Below are 15,969 nucleotides of genomic sequence, written 5' to 3'. Positions count from 1 at the left end.
GACGACTAAGGGGGGACATGATTAACTTATATAAATATATTAATGGTACATACAAAAAATATGGTGAAATCCTGTTCCTTGTAAAACCCCCTCAAAAAACAAGGGGGCACTCCCTCCGTCTGGAGAAAAAAAGGTTCAAGCTTCAGGGGCGACAAGCCTACTTTACAGTGAGAACTGTGAATCTATGGAATAGCCTACCGCAGGAGCTGGTCGCAGCAGGGACAGTAGATGGCTTTAAAAAAGGGTTAGATAATTTCCTAGAACAAAAAAATATTAGCTCCTATGTGTAGAAATTTTTCCTTCCCTTTTCCCTTCCCTTGGTTGAACTTGATGGACATGTGTCTTTTTTCAGCCGTACTAACTATGTAACTATGTAACTATGTAACTATGTATATATACACACACGTACACATCACAGACACAGATTACGTGCACACATTATTCACATATGAAGTACACAGTGTAAACTCACATGCACTTACTTTTTATGTAGGATAAATGTGAAGGGTGTTCAGCAGGTTGATGGGGTAAGAGCCTTCACTCAGCATTCCTCCTGCTCACAGCCCGACACAGTGCACGCAGACAGTCTCCCCTCCCCTTCCCTCATGTCCCAACTGTTAACAGCAGCAGGAGAGGAGAGGTGTCAAGAGTAAGGAAGTAGGGCTGGAGGGGGATATTTTTTAAATAGCGGCACAGACTAGAGCTGCTATTACAGTCGGACGGCAGTTCTTAGCTGCTGTGCCGCCCCCTTACAAATGCAGTACCCTGCGCCTAAGGCCAGAAGCTCACCTAGAAGGCAGGCCACCGACACTGATCGTTTGGGCGGCCAACAGGCGACCCACTGTTCACCGGCCCATCTGGCATTTGCCAGAACTGCCAGATGGCCAGTCCGGCCCTGGTTACAAGGCCCATGTGTGATACTGTCTGCTGGGCCCTGTATCTAAGCCTACCACAAGGTAGGCTTAGATACAGGGCCCATGTGTGATACTGTCTGCTGGGCACTGTATCTAAGCCTACCACATGCTAGACTTAGATACAGGGTCCCAGCAGCCAGAAATCTTATACTTACCCTCCACGGCGCACGTAGCGTTGTGGCGACATGACGCTAAAGACATCCGTACCAGCACTGCGCCCGGAGCAAGGAGGGTAAATATACTGTTACTATAGTAACAGGGGCCGTTGTAGTTTATTACATAGGCCCCAGTTACTATAGTAACTTTAAATATGCAGCCTCCTCACCTCTCTATAGACTTCTGTGGGCAGCATGTCTTTGTCTCTTTCTACCTGCTCCTCCTGCTCCCTCCTCCCCTCTCCATAGACTTCTATGGACAGGCTGTGAAGAGACCAACCCCATCTTTCTGCAGTCCATCTTATCTGCTCTGTAACTAGGATTTTGCTTGATAACAGGGGGTGGACAGCAGATTACAGGAGGGGAGACTCCTAGTGGCAGTAACTTCACAAGGAATTTTCATGGATAAAACATAAAAATATTAGCAGTAAGTAAATTACAATGACGATCTATATTTGGAGGTAAACTTTTAGATTAGCATAAGTTGTTTGACAAGTTAAGGTCGTTTTACATGGCCCGATATAGGCCGTGAAAACGAGGGTAATTCACAAGGAGCTGTGATCGGTAATGTATGGGGATGAACGATCATTACTACGATTGTTTGTCCCCATTCATTTCCATCATGTCGCAAGCACATCTCCCTATTTACACAAGGAGATGTGCTGCCGACTTGCGACCATTTTATTGGTCGCATAAACGAGCCGATCAGCCATACGCAGGGCAATGCTCAGAAGCGGCATTTATATGAATGCTTGTTTGCCTGATCACTGGCCTGTGTAAAAGGGCCTTTAGTGTCCATTTATGCACATTCTAAAAGCAAATATTGTACTTACCAGATCTAGGTCTTGGAAGAAGCATATCACAATGCTGCAGGCCTCAGTTGAGCTTGCTCTGTTTTTGGGCTAGCTGAATTAAGTGGCTTGTGATATAAGTGGAGTTATTAAACTGCAGTTGAAAAGTGGGGCTAAAGTCCCTGTAAGTACTCTTCTTTTCTTTTACTTTTTCAATTGTTCACAGTTTTTTTGTGAGGCTGTGCACTGAAGAAAGCCTCCAATCTTGCTGTCCATTATCCCACTTAGGCTGTGTAATGGCAGGAAGGAGGTGAAGGGAAAGTGAGCCCTAATCTACCCACCACCCTGTCCCTGCCTACTTGCAACGACCCGCCCTAGGCGACGGGGTACAACTGGGCGGCGGTCCCTACGCTGTCTAAGTGCACGGGAGAACAAACAGGGAACACGCAAGGGAAGGGGCAGTAGCCCACGGAACGCCGCGAGGAAACGGAGCGGTGAATGAGTAGTCAGGACCAGGATGGAATGGAGTATACCAACGTGAGCACGGAGAAGGAAGCAAGCTAGGGGCAAAGCGAAGCAGGTTAAGCGGAGCTGCAGCAAGGCAGAAGCACGGCAGAAGCAGGCTGGAGCAAGCAGCAGTGGGGCCAGGAATCCAAAAGAATTACAAGCACTGAGGAAGAGAACACGGCAGGTAATAAAGGACAGGGGGCGGAGCTAACTCCGACTGACCAGGCCGCGATAGGCTCTCCCACTCCTGAGCCTGCCACCCTGGTTGGTGGGAGACGGTGTCAGTCTAACAGGTCTGGCCTCAGGTGTGGATTGATTAATCCCAGGAGTATACCTAGACGTAGTACCTGGCAGATCCCTAACAGTACTCCCCCTTTTATGAGGGGCCACCAGACCCTTACTAAGAGGACCCGGTTTAGTAGGGAAGAGAAGGTGGAACCTCCTGATCAATACCCCAGCGTGAACATCACGGGCAGGTACCCAAGTCCTCTCCTCCGGCCCGTATCCTCTCCAAGGGACCAGGTACTGGAGGGAGCCCTGGACCATCCTACTGTCCATAATCTTGGCCACCTCAAATTCCACCCCCTCAGGGGTGAGAACGGGAACAGGAGGTTTCCTCGAGGGGGACCAGGACGGGGAGCAGCGTTTAAGGAGGGAGGCATGGAAGACGTCATGTATGCGAAAGGATGGGGGCAGCTCCAGACGGAAGGATACAGGGTTGAGGACTTCAATGATCTTATAAGGTCCAATAAATCGGGGAGCAAACTTCCTGGACGGGACCTTAAGGCGCAAGTTCCTGGACGACAACCAGACCAAATCCCCGACGACAAACCGGGGGTTAGCAGAACGTCTACTGTCAGCCTGAATCTTTTGTGCGCTCTGGGACGCCTCTAGGTTCTTCTGAACCTGGGCCCAGACTGTGCACAGTTCCCGATGAACATCCTCTACCTCAGGATTATTGGAACAACCAGGGGAAACGGAGGAGAACCTTGGGTTAAACCCGAAATTACAGAAAAACGGGGAGACCCCTGACGAGTTACTGACCCGGTTATTCAGGGAAAATTCAGCAAGGGGAAGGAATGAGACCCAATCGAATTGACAGTCAGAGATGAAACACCTTAAATATTGTTCCAGGGATTGGTTAGTCCTTTCCGTTTGGCCATTAGTTTCGGGATGGAAGGCGGAGGAGAAGGACAGATCAATCTCCAACTTTTTACAAAAAGCTCTCCAAAATAAGGAAACAAATTGTACCCCTCTGTCAGAAACGATATTGCCTGGGGCCCCATGGAGACGCAGGATGTGTTTCACAAACAAAGAAGCTAACGTCTTGGCGTTAGGTAGCTTCTTAAGGGGCACAAAGTGGCACATCTTGCTGAAGCGGTCTACTACCACCCACACCACCGACTTGCCCTGAGATGGGGGCAAATCGGTGATAAAATCCATGGAGATATGGGTCCAAGGTCTCTGGGGAATGGGCAAGGAACGTAGTAGGCCCGCAGGTCGGGACCTAGGGGTTTTGGACCTAGCGCAAACCTCACAAGCGGCGACTTAAGCCCTAACGTCTTTAGGCAACCCAGGCCACCAATAGTTTCTGGTAATGAGGTGTTTGGTGCCCAAGATGCCAGGATGACCAGATAGAGCGGAGTCATGGTTTTCCCTGAGTACCCTTAGCCGGTATTGCAGGGGAACAAACAGTTTGTCCCCAGGGACGTTCCCGGGAGCTGAACCCTGATCAGCCGCGATATCAGAAGCTAAATCAGAATCCGTGGCAGAAACGATTATACCAGGGGGTAAAATACAAGCAGGATCCTTCTCGGAAGGAGGATTGGCCATGAAACTACGTGACAGAGCATCAGCCTTAATATTCTTGGAGCCAGCCCTATAGGTAACCAAGAAATGAAATCTGGTAAAGAATAGTGCCCACCGAGCTTGTCTAGGATTAAGCCTCCGGGCCGATTCTAGGAAAACCAGATTCTTGTGATCCGTAAGGACCGTTACCTGGTGTCTGGCCCCGTCCAGGAAGTGCCGCCACTCTTCAAAAGCCCATTTAATGGCTAGAAGTTTGCGATTGCCAATATCATAGTTACTCTCCGTGGGCGAAAACTTCCTAGAGAAGTAAGCACAGGGGCGGAGATGGGTGAGGGAGCTGGTACCCTGGGACAAGACGGCCCCCACTCCCACCTCGGATGCGTCAACCTCCACAATAAATGGCTCCTCTTGGTTGGGCTGAATCAGCACGGGGGCCGAGATAAGCACTTCTTGAGGGTCTCAAAGGCCTGGACGGCCTCAGGGGGCCAATGGAGGACATCAGCACCCTTGCGAGTAAGGTTTGTAAGAGGCTTAGCGACGACCGAGAAGTTGGCAATAAATCTCCTGTAATAGTTGGCGAACCCTAAAAAACACTGTAACGCCTTAAGGGAGGCAGGTTGGACCCATTCCGCCACAGCCTGAACCTTGGCAGGGTCCATGCGGAATTCATGAGGAGTGAGGATTTGCCCTAAAAATTGTATCTCCTGTACCCCAAAGACACATTTTTCAGTCTTAGCAAACAGATTATTCTCCCGAAGGACCTGGAGCACCTTCTTGACATGCTCCACGTGGGAGGACCAGTCCTTGGAAAACACCAGTATGTCATCAAGGTACACAACAAGAAAATTACCCAGGTAATCTCTCAGGATTTCATTAATAAAATTCTGGAAGACAGCAGGGGCATTACACAACCCAAAGGGCATGACCAGGTATTCGAAATGACCCTCGGGTGTGTTGAACGCAGTTTTCCACTCATCCCCCTCTTTGATGCGGATAAGGTTATATGCCCCCCGTAGATCGAACTTAGACAACGATTGGGCTCCCTGAACCTGATTAAAAAGATCCGGAATCAAAGGAAGTGGGTACTGGTTCCTTACGGTGACCTTATTCAGGTTACGATAATCAATGCACGGCCTAAGACCACCATCCTTCTTCCCCACGAAGAAGAAGCCAGCACCTACAGGAGAAGTCGAGGGGCGAATGAAACCCTTGGCCAGGCATTCTTGGATATACACCCTCATAGCTTCACGTTCAGGACATGAAAGATTAAATATCCTACCCTTAGGAAGCTTGGCACCAGGCACCAAATCGATGGCGCAATCGTAATATCTATGGGGGGGCAACACCTCAGAGGCCTCCTTAGAAAACACATCGGCGAAGTCCTGAACAAACTCAGGAAGCGTGTTTACCTCCTCCCGGGGAGAAATAGAGTTAACAGAAAGACATGACATAAGACATTCACTACCCCATTTGGTGAGATCCCCAGTATTCCAATCAAACGTGGGATTATGCAACTGCAACCAGGGAAGACCTAATACCAGATCAGACGATAATCCCTGGATCACCAGTACAGAGCACTGCTCCAAATGCATGGAGCCAACCAGGAGTTCAAAAACAGGAGTATGCTGAGTAAAATAACCATTAGCAAGGGGAGTTGAGTCAATACCTACTACAGGGATAGGATAAGGTAAATCAATAAAAGGCATCTTTAGAGACATAGCAAATTCCACAGACATGATATTAGCAGATGAGCCAGAATCCACGAAAGCACTGCCCGTGGCAGACCGGCCAGCAAACGAGACCTGAAAGGGAAGCAAAATTTTATCGCGTTTCACATTAACGGGAAATACCAGTGCGCCCAAGTGACCTCCCCGATGATCACTTAGGCGCGGACGTTTTCCAGCTTTTTATTCTTGCGCCTGGGACAGGTGTTCAGTAGATGCTTGTCGTTCCCACAGTAGAAGCAGAGACCATTCATTCTGCGAAACTCCCTACGTTGTCGAGGGGACATGGAGGCCCCGAGTTGCATAGGTACCTCCGAGTCCTCCGTGGAGGGGCGAGGAGACGGGACCTCGGGGGGGATCGCAGAAAAGTCAGAGGGGAGCACATTGAAACGTTCAAGCTGACGTTCCCTGAGGCGTCGGTCAAGTCGTACAGCTAGGGCCATAACCTGGTCAAGGGAATCAGAAGAGGGGTAGCTAACCAGCAGATCCTTCAGGGCGTCAGATAATCCTAACCTAAACTGGCACCTTAGGGCCGGATCGTTCCACCGAGAAGCTACGCACCACTTTCTAAAATCAGAACAGTATTCCTCAACCGGTCTCCTACCCTGACGTAAGGTCACCAGCTGACTCTCGGCTAAAGCAGTCCTGTCAGTCTCGTCGTAAATGAGTCCGAGGGCAGAGAAAAAACGATCGACAGAGGAAAGTTCAGGGGCGTCAGGAGCCAAGGAGAAGGCCCACTCTTGGGGCCCTTCCTGGAGTCGGGATATGATGATACCCACCCGCTGGTTCTCGGAACCTGAGGAGTGGGGTTTTAGGCGGAAATACAGTCTGCAACTCTCCCGGAAGGAGAGAAACGTCTTACGGTCCCCTGAGAACCGGTCAGGTAACTTGAGGTCGGGTTCTAGAGGTGAGGTGAGGGGTACTACTAAGGCAGCGTCACCCTGGTTGACCCTCTGGGCCAGGGCCTGGACCTGTAGGTAGAGGCCCTGCATCTGCTGGGTCAGGGTCTCAAGGGGGTCCATGATAGCGTCAGCGTAGGAGAAATGGTAGACTAGGTAAGGGCTTGTAATTATGTAATGGCAGGAAGGAGGTGAAGGGAAAGTGAGCCCCAATCTACCCACCACCCTGTCCCTGCCTACTTGCAACGACCCGCCCTAGGCGACGGGGTACAACTGGGCGGCGGTCCCTTCGCTGTCTAAGTGCACGGGAGAACAAACAGGGAACACGCAAGGGAAGGGGCAGTAGCCCACGGAACGTCGCGAGGAAACGGAGCGGTGAATGAGTAGTCAGGACCAGGATGGAATGGAGTATACCAACATGAGCACGGAGAAGGAAGCAAGCTAGGGGCAAAGCGAAGCAGGTTAAGCGGAGCTGCAGCAAGGCAGAAGCACGGCAGAAGCAGGCTGGAGCAAGCAGCAGTGGGGCCAGGAATCCAGAAGAATTACAAGCACTGAGGAAGAGAACACGGCAGGTAATAAAGGACAGGGGGCGGAGCTAACTCCGACTGACCAGGCCGCGATAGGCTCTCCCACTCCTGAGCCTGCCACCCTGGTTGGTGGGAGACGGTGTCAGTCTAACAGGTCTGGCCTCAGGTGTGGATTGATTAATCCCAGGAGTATACCTAGACGTAGTACCTGGCAGATCCCTAACAGGCTGGGTTCACACGAGCACATTAACGTCCGTAATGGACGGACGTATTTCGGCTTGAAGTCCCGGACCGAACTCAGTGCAGGGAGCCGGGCTCCTAGCATCGTAGTTATGTACGACGCTAGGAGTCCCTGCCTCTCCGTGGAACTACTGTCCCGTACTGAAAACATGATTACAGTACGGGACAGTTGTCCTGCAGAGAGGCAGGGACTCCTAGCATCGTACATAACTATGATGCTAGGAGCCCGGCTCCCTGCACTGAGTTCGGTCCGGTACTTGCGGGCGAAATACGTCCGTCCATTACGGACGTTAATGTGCTCGTGTGAACCCAGCCTAAGTGGGATAATGGACAGCAAGATTGGAGGTTTTCTTCAGTGCACAGTTTGCCATATGTATGAACGACTGGAGCCGGAGTTCCAGGATGAATACCTCTGTGGCAGATGTGAGTATGTTGTTCACCTGGAAGCTCGCATTAGAAATCTGGAGGATCAAATTGCAACACTTAGGGCGATAGACAATTTTGAACGGAGCATGCTGGAGGGTGAAGACATGGGTCAACAGGATCAGGCAAGTAGCTGGCTTAATGTAGTTAGCGGCACTAGAAAGGGGTCCAAGAAAAGTAAGGCCAATCCTGTTTCTGATATTTCAAGCAAAAGTGCCAAGTTGGGTTATGATGCGAGGGTGTCGGTCTCAGAAATGGCAGCCCTAGTGGATACTGATCTCCCTAACAGCCGGGAGAACAGCCCAGTTAGTAGTGGGATGATAATGCAGGTAAGGCAAGGCAATTAGTAGTTGTAGGGGATTCTATAATCAGGAAGACGGATAGAATAATTTGACGGCATGACCGCCTCAACCGAATGGTTTGCTGTCTCCCTGGTGCCAGGGTTCGGCATGTGGTGGAACGGGTGGATTAATTACTGGGAAGGGCTGGTGATGATCCAGCTGTCGTGGTCCATGTGGGTACCAACGATAGATTACATGGTAGATGGAGGAGACGTAAGAATAATTTTAAAGAACTAGGCTACAAGCTGAAGGGAAGGACCTCCAAGGTAGCATTCTCAAGAAATACAGCGGGAGTTCAGGGAGTTAAAAGCATCGCTGAAGTCTTGGTGTAGAGAGAAGGCTTTGGGTTCCTAGAGCACTGGGTTGACTCTTCATTGGGGTGCAAACTTGGTACTGGAGGAAAATATAGATATAGTTGGTGTTGCTGAAACATGGCTAGACTCTTCACATGACTGGGCTGTAAATCTACAGGGTTTTACACTGTTTCGGAAAGACAGGACAAATAGGAAAGGTGGTGGTGTATGTCTGTATGTGAGAAGTGATATGAAGGCGAGTGTGAAAGCGACAATAGTGGGTGAAGATTGTGAGGAGATTGAAACCTTGTGGCTGGAATTACAAAGAGAGGTAAACACTGAAAATATTACTTTTGGTGTAATCTATGGTCCCCCCAATATAACTGAAGAGATAGAAGGTCAAATATATAAACAAATGGAGCGGGCTGCACAGGCTGGTACTGTAGTAATAATGGGAGATTTTAATTACCGGGATATTAATTGGGGTCATGGTTCGGCTTCAACTGCAAAGGGCGCAGCAAACCATTATAGCAAAATTTGAGCTCCAAAAGCCAAATGGTGCTCCTTACCTTCAAAGCCCTGCCGTGGGTCCAAACAACAGTTTATTACCACATATATGGCATTGCCGTTCTCAGAAGGGTTTGCTTTACTAATGTTGGGGTTCTTTTTCTACTTTATTTATTGTGAAAATGGAAAAATCTGAGCTAAAACTACATTTTGTTAGAAAAAATTTGATTTTCATTTTCACGGCCTAATTCCACTAAATTCAGCAAAAAACCTGTGTAGTCAAAATGCTCACTATACCACTCCAAAAAAATCCTTGAGGGGTGTAGTCTCCCAAATGGGGTCACTTTTGGTAGTTACCAATATATTGGTCCCTAAGGGGCTTTGCAAATGTGACATGGTACCCGAAAATCATTCCAGCAAAACGTACTCTGTTCTGAGCTAGCTGAATTAAGTGGCTTGTGATATAAGTGGAGTTATAAAACCGGATTGTGTTGCTGTGTTTGGTGTGTGAATCTGTGCGAGATAACTGAATTGAGTGCTTGGAAATAGAAACTTGCAAAAACTGACACAATTCAAAAACCTTTTTTTTCTTTGCAGCTTCCTTCCTGCTGAGCAGCTGACTAGGGGGAGGGGTTAATTGCTCTCAGGTGATATAAATTAGTCTGCAGAGCTCACACTGAGCTAGCTCTGTTCTGAGCTAGCTGAATTAAGTGGTTTGTGATATAAGTGGAGTTATAAAACCGCCGTTAAAAAATGGAGTTAAAGCCCCTGTAAGTACTCTTCTTTTACTTTAACAATTGTTTACTGTTTTTTTGTAACTGGGATAATGGACAGCAAAATTGGAGTTTTTCTTCAGTGCACAGTTTGCCATAAGTATGCACGACTGGAGCCGGAGTTCCAGGGTGAATACCTCTGTGGCAGATGTGAGCATGTTGGTCACCTGGAAGCTCACATTAGAGATGTGGAGGAGCAGAATGCAAGACTGAGGGCGATAGACAATCTTGAGCGGAGCATGCTGCTGACGGAACAAGCAGTTAGTGGGGTAGAATTGGAGGGTGAAGACATGGGTCAGCAGGATCAGGCAAGTAGCTGGGTTAATGTAGTTAGGGGCAGTAGAAAGGGGTCCAAGAAAAGGAAGGCCAATCCTGTTTCTGATATTCCAAGCAAAATTGCCAAGTTGGGCGATGATGCAAGTGTGTTGGTCTCAGAAATGGCAGCCCTAGTGGATACTGATCTCCCTAACAGCTGGGAGAACAGCCCAGCTAGTAGTCGGCAGGATGGTAATGCAGGTAAGGCAAGACAATTGATAGTTGTAGTGGATTCTATAATCAGGAATACGGATAGAATAATTTGTCGCCAAGACCGCCTCAACCGAATGGTTTGCTGTCTCCCTGGTGCTAGGGTTCGGCATGTGGTGGAACGGGTGGACAAATTGCTGGGAGGGGCTGGTGATGATCCAGCTGTTGTGGTCCATGTAGGTACCAACGACAGAATAAATGGTAGGTGGAGGAGCCTTAAGAATAATTTGAAAGAAAAAGGCTATAAGCTGAAGTGAAGGACCTCCAAAGTTGTATTCTCAGGAATACTGCCTGTGCCATACGCATCACAGGAAAGACAGCGGGAACTCAGGGAGTTAAATGCATGGCTTAAGTCTTGGTGTAGTGGAGAGGCTTTGTGTTCCTAGAGCACTGGGCTGACTTTTCATTGGGGTACAAACTGTATTCTGCAGATGATTTGCACCTAAATGGAAGTGTGTCCACTGTGCTGGGGGAGAGAATTCTAGCTGGGGTAGCGGAGTATTTAAACTAAGGCTGAGGAGGGAGGTCAATGTAGAAAATAAAGGGGTAGTTAGGTTAGAGAGGGGTCAGGCTATATTGGTGGGGGTAGAAACAGACTGTGGGGAGAGGACTAGACAACAGGATAAGGAGATCCTTTCGTTACAAAACAGCAATGAAAATAAAAATGCCCAAATAATGTCAACTAATCAAATTTCTGATACTGAAAGTGAAAAATTGAAAGGCAAGTTAAAGTGTATGTTCACAAATGCCAGAAGTCTAGCAAGCAAAATTGGGGAGCTGGAGGCCTTGATACTGGAAGAAAATATAGATATAGTAGGTGTTGCTGAAACATGGCTAGACTCTTCACACGACTGGGCTGTAAATCTACAGGGTTTTACACTGTTTCGGAAAGACACGACAAATAGGAAAGGCGGTGGTGTATGTCTGTATGCGAGAAGTGATATGAAGGTGAGTGTGAAAGAGACATTAGAGGTTGAAGATTGGAAAGAGGTTGAATCCTTGTGGGTGGAATTACAAAGGGAGGTAAACACTGAAAAAATTACTTTTGGTGTAATCTATCGACCCCCCAATATAACTGAAAAAAAAGAAGGTCAAATATATAAACAAATGGAGCGGGCAACACAGGGGGGTACAGTAGTGATAATGGGAGATTTTAATTTAATTACCGGGATATTAATTGGTGTCATGGTTCGGCTTCAACTGCAAAGGGGAGACATTTGATCCCTTGCTGATTTTGTAAGTTTGCCCACTGTCAAAGACATGAACAGTCTAGAATTTTTAGGCTAGGTTAATTTTACCAGTGAGAGATAGATTATATTTAAAAAAAAACAGAAAATCACATTGTCAAAATTATATATATTTATTTGCATTTTGCACAGAGAAATAAGTATTTGATCCCTTTGGCAAACAAGACTTAATACTTGGTGGCAAAACCCTTGTTGGCAAGCAGAGCAGTCAGACGTTTTTTGTAGTTGATGATGAGGTTTGCACACATGTTAGATGGAATTTTTGCCCACTCCTCTTTGCAGATCATCTGTAAATCATTAAGATTTCGAGGCTGTCGCTTGGCAACTCAGATCTTCAGCTCCCTCCATAAGTTTTCGATGGGATTAAGGTCTGGAGACTGGCTAGGCCACTCCATGACCTTAATGTGCTTCTTTTTGAGCCACTCCTTTGTTTCCTTGGCTGTATGTTTCGGGTCATTGTCGTGCTGGAAGACCCAGCCACGAGCCATTTTTAATGTCCTGGTGGAGGGAAGGAGGTTGTCACTCAGGATTTGACGGTACATGGCTCCATCCATTCTCCCATTGATGCGGTGAAGTAGTCCTGTGCCCTTAGCAGAGAAACACCCCCAAAACATAATGTTTCCACCTCCATGCTTGACAGTGGGGACGGTGTTCTTTGGGTCATAGGCAGCATTTCTCTTCCTCCAAACACGGCGAGTTGAGTTAATGCCAAAGAGCTCAATTTTAGTCTCATCTGACCACAGCACCTTCTCCCAATCACTCTCAGAATCATCCAGATGATCATTTGCAAACTTCAGACGGGCCTGTACATGTGCCTTCTTGAGCAGGGGGACCTTGCGGGCACTGCAGGATTTTAATCCATTACGGCGTAATGTGTTACCAATGGCTTTCTTGGTGACTGTGGTCACAGCTGCCTTGAGATCATTAACAAGTTACCCACCGTGTAGTTTTCGGCTGAGCTCTCACCTTCCTCAGGATCAAGGATACCCCACGAGGTGAGATTTTGCATGGAGCCCCAGATCGATGTCGATTGACAGTCATTTTGTATGTCTTCCATTTTCTTACTATTGCACCAACAGTTGTCTCCTTCTCACCCAGCGTCTTACTTATGGTTTTGTAGCCCATTCCAGCCTTGTGCAGGTCTATGATCTTGTCCCTGACATCCGTGGAAAGCTCTTTGGTCTTGCCCATGTTGTAGAGGTTAGAGTCAGACTGATTAATTGAGTCTGTGGACAGGAGTTTTTTTATACAGGTGACCATTTAAGACAGCTGTCTTTAATGCAGGCACCAAGTTGATTTGGAGCGTGTAACTGGTCTGGAGGAGGCTGAACTCTTAATGGTTGGTAGGGGATCAAATACTTATTTCTCTGTGCAAAATGCAAATAAATATATATAATTTTGACTATGTGATTTTCTGTTTTTTTTTTTTTATATAATCTATCTCTCACTGGTAGAATTAACCTAGCCTAAAAATTCTAGACTGTTCATCATTTTGACAGTGGGCAAACTTACAAAATCAGCAAGGGATCAAATACTTATTTCCTTCACTGTATGTTGGATCTGGTAATTTCTAATAATGCAGAGCTTGTTGGGAACGTCAGTGTTCGTGAAAACCTCGGTAACAGTGATCACAACATAGTTACATTTTACATATACTGTAAAAAACAAACAGGCTGGGAGGGCAAAAAACACTTAATTTTAAGAAGGCCAATTTCCCCCAGGTTGATGACTGCAATTCAGGATATAGACTGGGAAGAACTAATTTTAAATAATGGTACAAATAATAAATGGGAGATTTTAAAATCTACTTTGGCTAATTATAGTGCAAAATTTATTCTTATAGGTAACAAGGATAAACAACTTAAATTAAACCCCACATGGCTTACACCTTCTGTAAAAAGGGCAATACATGACCAAAAAAAGGGTATTTGAAAAATACAAATTTGAGGGTACAGCTGTAGCCTTTGCAAATTATAAGAGCTTAATAAAATTTGTAAAAAAGTAATAGAATCAGCAAAAATACAAAATGAAAGGCAGGTGGCCAAGGATAGTAAAACAAATCCCCAAAAAATCTTCAAGTATATAAATGCAAAAAAGCCAAGGTCTGAACATGTAGAATCTCTAAATAGTGGAAATGGGGAGTTGGTGACTGGGGATCAAGAGAAGGCAGAGTTACTAAATGTGTTCTTTAGCTCTGTATATACAACAGAAGAAATAGCAGCTGATGTAGCCGGTGCCAGTGCTGTTAATATATCAGTTGATATACTGAATTGGATGAATGTTGAGATGGTCCAAGCTAAATTAATAAAAATTAATTTACACAAGTCCCCAGAACCAGATGGGTTACACCCTAGAGTTCTTAAAGAGCTTAGTTCAGTTATTTCTATCCCCCTCTTCATAATATTTAGAGATTCTCTAGTGACTGGTATAGTGCCAAGGGACTGGCGCAGGGCAAATGTGGTGCATATTTTCAAAAAGGGCTCTAGGTCTTCCCCGGGTAATTATAGACCAGTAAGCTTAACAACCATCTTGGGGAAACTATTTGGGGGGCTATAGAGGAACTATATACAGGATTATGTGCCAAAAAATAGTATTATAAGTGACAGCCAGCATGATTTTACTAAGGACAGAAGCCGTCTAACCAACCTGATTTATTTTTATGAAGAGGTGAGCAGAAGCCTAGACAGAGGGGCCGCTGTGGATATAGTGTTTTTGTACTTTGCAAAGGCATTTGACACTGTCCTTCAAAGACGTCTAATGGGTAAATTAAGGTCTATAGGTTTAGAAAGTATCGTTTGTAGTTGGATTGAGAATTGGCTCAAGGACCGTATCCAGAGAGTTGTGGTCAATGATTCCTACTCTGAATGGTCCCCGGTTATGAGTGGTGTACCCAAGGGTTCTGTGCTGTGACCACTATTATTCAGCTTATTTATTAATGATATAGAGGATGGGATTAATAGCACTATTTCTATTTTTGCAGATGACACCCAGCTATGTAGTAATGTTCAGTCTATGGAAGTTGTTCGTGAATTGCAAGCGGATTTAAACAAACTGAGTGTTTGGGCATCCACTTGGCAAATGAGGTTTAATGTAGATAAATGTAAAGTTATTAACCCGGATACAAACAATCTGCATGCATCATATGTCCTAGCGGAGCTACCCTGGGGGAGTCACTTGTTGAGAAGGATCTTGGTGTACTTGTAAATCATAAACTAAATAACAGCATGCAATGTCAATCAGCTGCTTCAAGGGCCAGCAAGAAATTGTCGTGTATTAAAAGAGGCATGGACTCGCGGGACAGGGATGTAATATTACCACTTTACAAAGTGTTAGTGAGGCCCCATCTAGAATATGCAGTTCAGTTCTGGGCTCCAGTTCATAGAAAGGATGCCCTGGAGTTAGAAAAAATACAAAGAAGAGCCACAAAGCTAATAAGGGGCATGGAGAATCTAAGTTATGAGGAAAGATTAAAAGAACTAAACCTATTCAGCCTTGAAAAAAGACGACTAAGGGGGAGACATGATTAACTTATATAAATATATTAATGGCACATACAAAAAATATGGTGAAATCCTGTTCAATGTAAAAACCCCTCAAAAAACAAGGGAGCACTCCCTTCGTCTGGAAAAAAAAAAGGTTCAACCTGCAGAGACGAGAAGCCTACTTTACTTTGAGAACTGTGAATCTATGAAATAGTCTACCGCAGGAGCTGGTCACAGCAGGAACAGTAGATGGCTTTAAAAAAGGCTTAGATAATTTCCTAGAACAAAAAAATATAAGCTCTTATGTGAGCTTATGTGAATTATTTTTTTACTTCCCTTTTCCCATCCCTTGGTTGAACTTGATGGATATGTGTCTTTTTTTAACTGTACGAACTATGTAACTATGTAACTATGTAAAACGTAAGCTCCAAAAGCCAAATAGCGCTCCTTCTCTTCTGAGCTCTGCCGTGGGTCCAAACAGCTGTTTATTACCACATATGGGGTATTGCCATAATCGGGAGAAATTGCTTTTCAAATGATGGGTGCTTTTTCTCTTTTATGCCTTGTAAAAATGGAAAATTTTTATGTTTTATTGGAAGACATGTAAATTTTCATTTTCACTGCCTAATTTCACTAAATTCAGCAAAAAAACTGTAGGGTCAAATTGTGTCTTTTGGGGGGTCTTTCCACTGTTTTGGCACCACAAGATGTCTTCAAACCTGACATGGTGGCAAAAATATATTCAAATAAAAAGGAGGCCCCAAAATCTACTAGGTTCTCCATAATTTCTGAGGCTTGTTGTTTAGACCATT

General features: G+C 46.0%; 1 protein-coding gene across 1 annotated transcript in view; it reads left to right on the top strand.

The window, feature by feature from the left end:
* The window catches only part of LOC142742095 (uncharacterized), a 380,698-nt gene that overhangs the window by 312,161 nt on the left and 52,568 nt on the right, over positions 1 to 15,969 (top strand). The gene's annotated exons all lie outside the window — the stretch shown is intronic.

This window comes from Rhinoderma darwinii, chromosome 1 (genome assembly GCF_050947455.1).
Source record: "Rhinoderma darwinii isolate aRhiDar2 chromosome 1, aRhiDar2.hap1, whole genome shotgun sequence".
Classification (NCBI taxonomy): domain Eukaryota; kingdom Metazoa; phylum Chordata; class Amphibia; order Anura; family Rhinodermatidae; genus Rhinoderma; species Rhinoderma darwinii.
The sequence above is the reverse complement of the archived record's forward strand: the minus strand, read 5'-3'. Positions and strand labels throughout refer to the sequence as shown.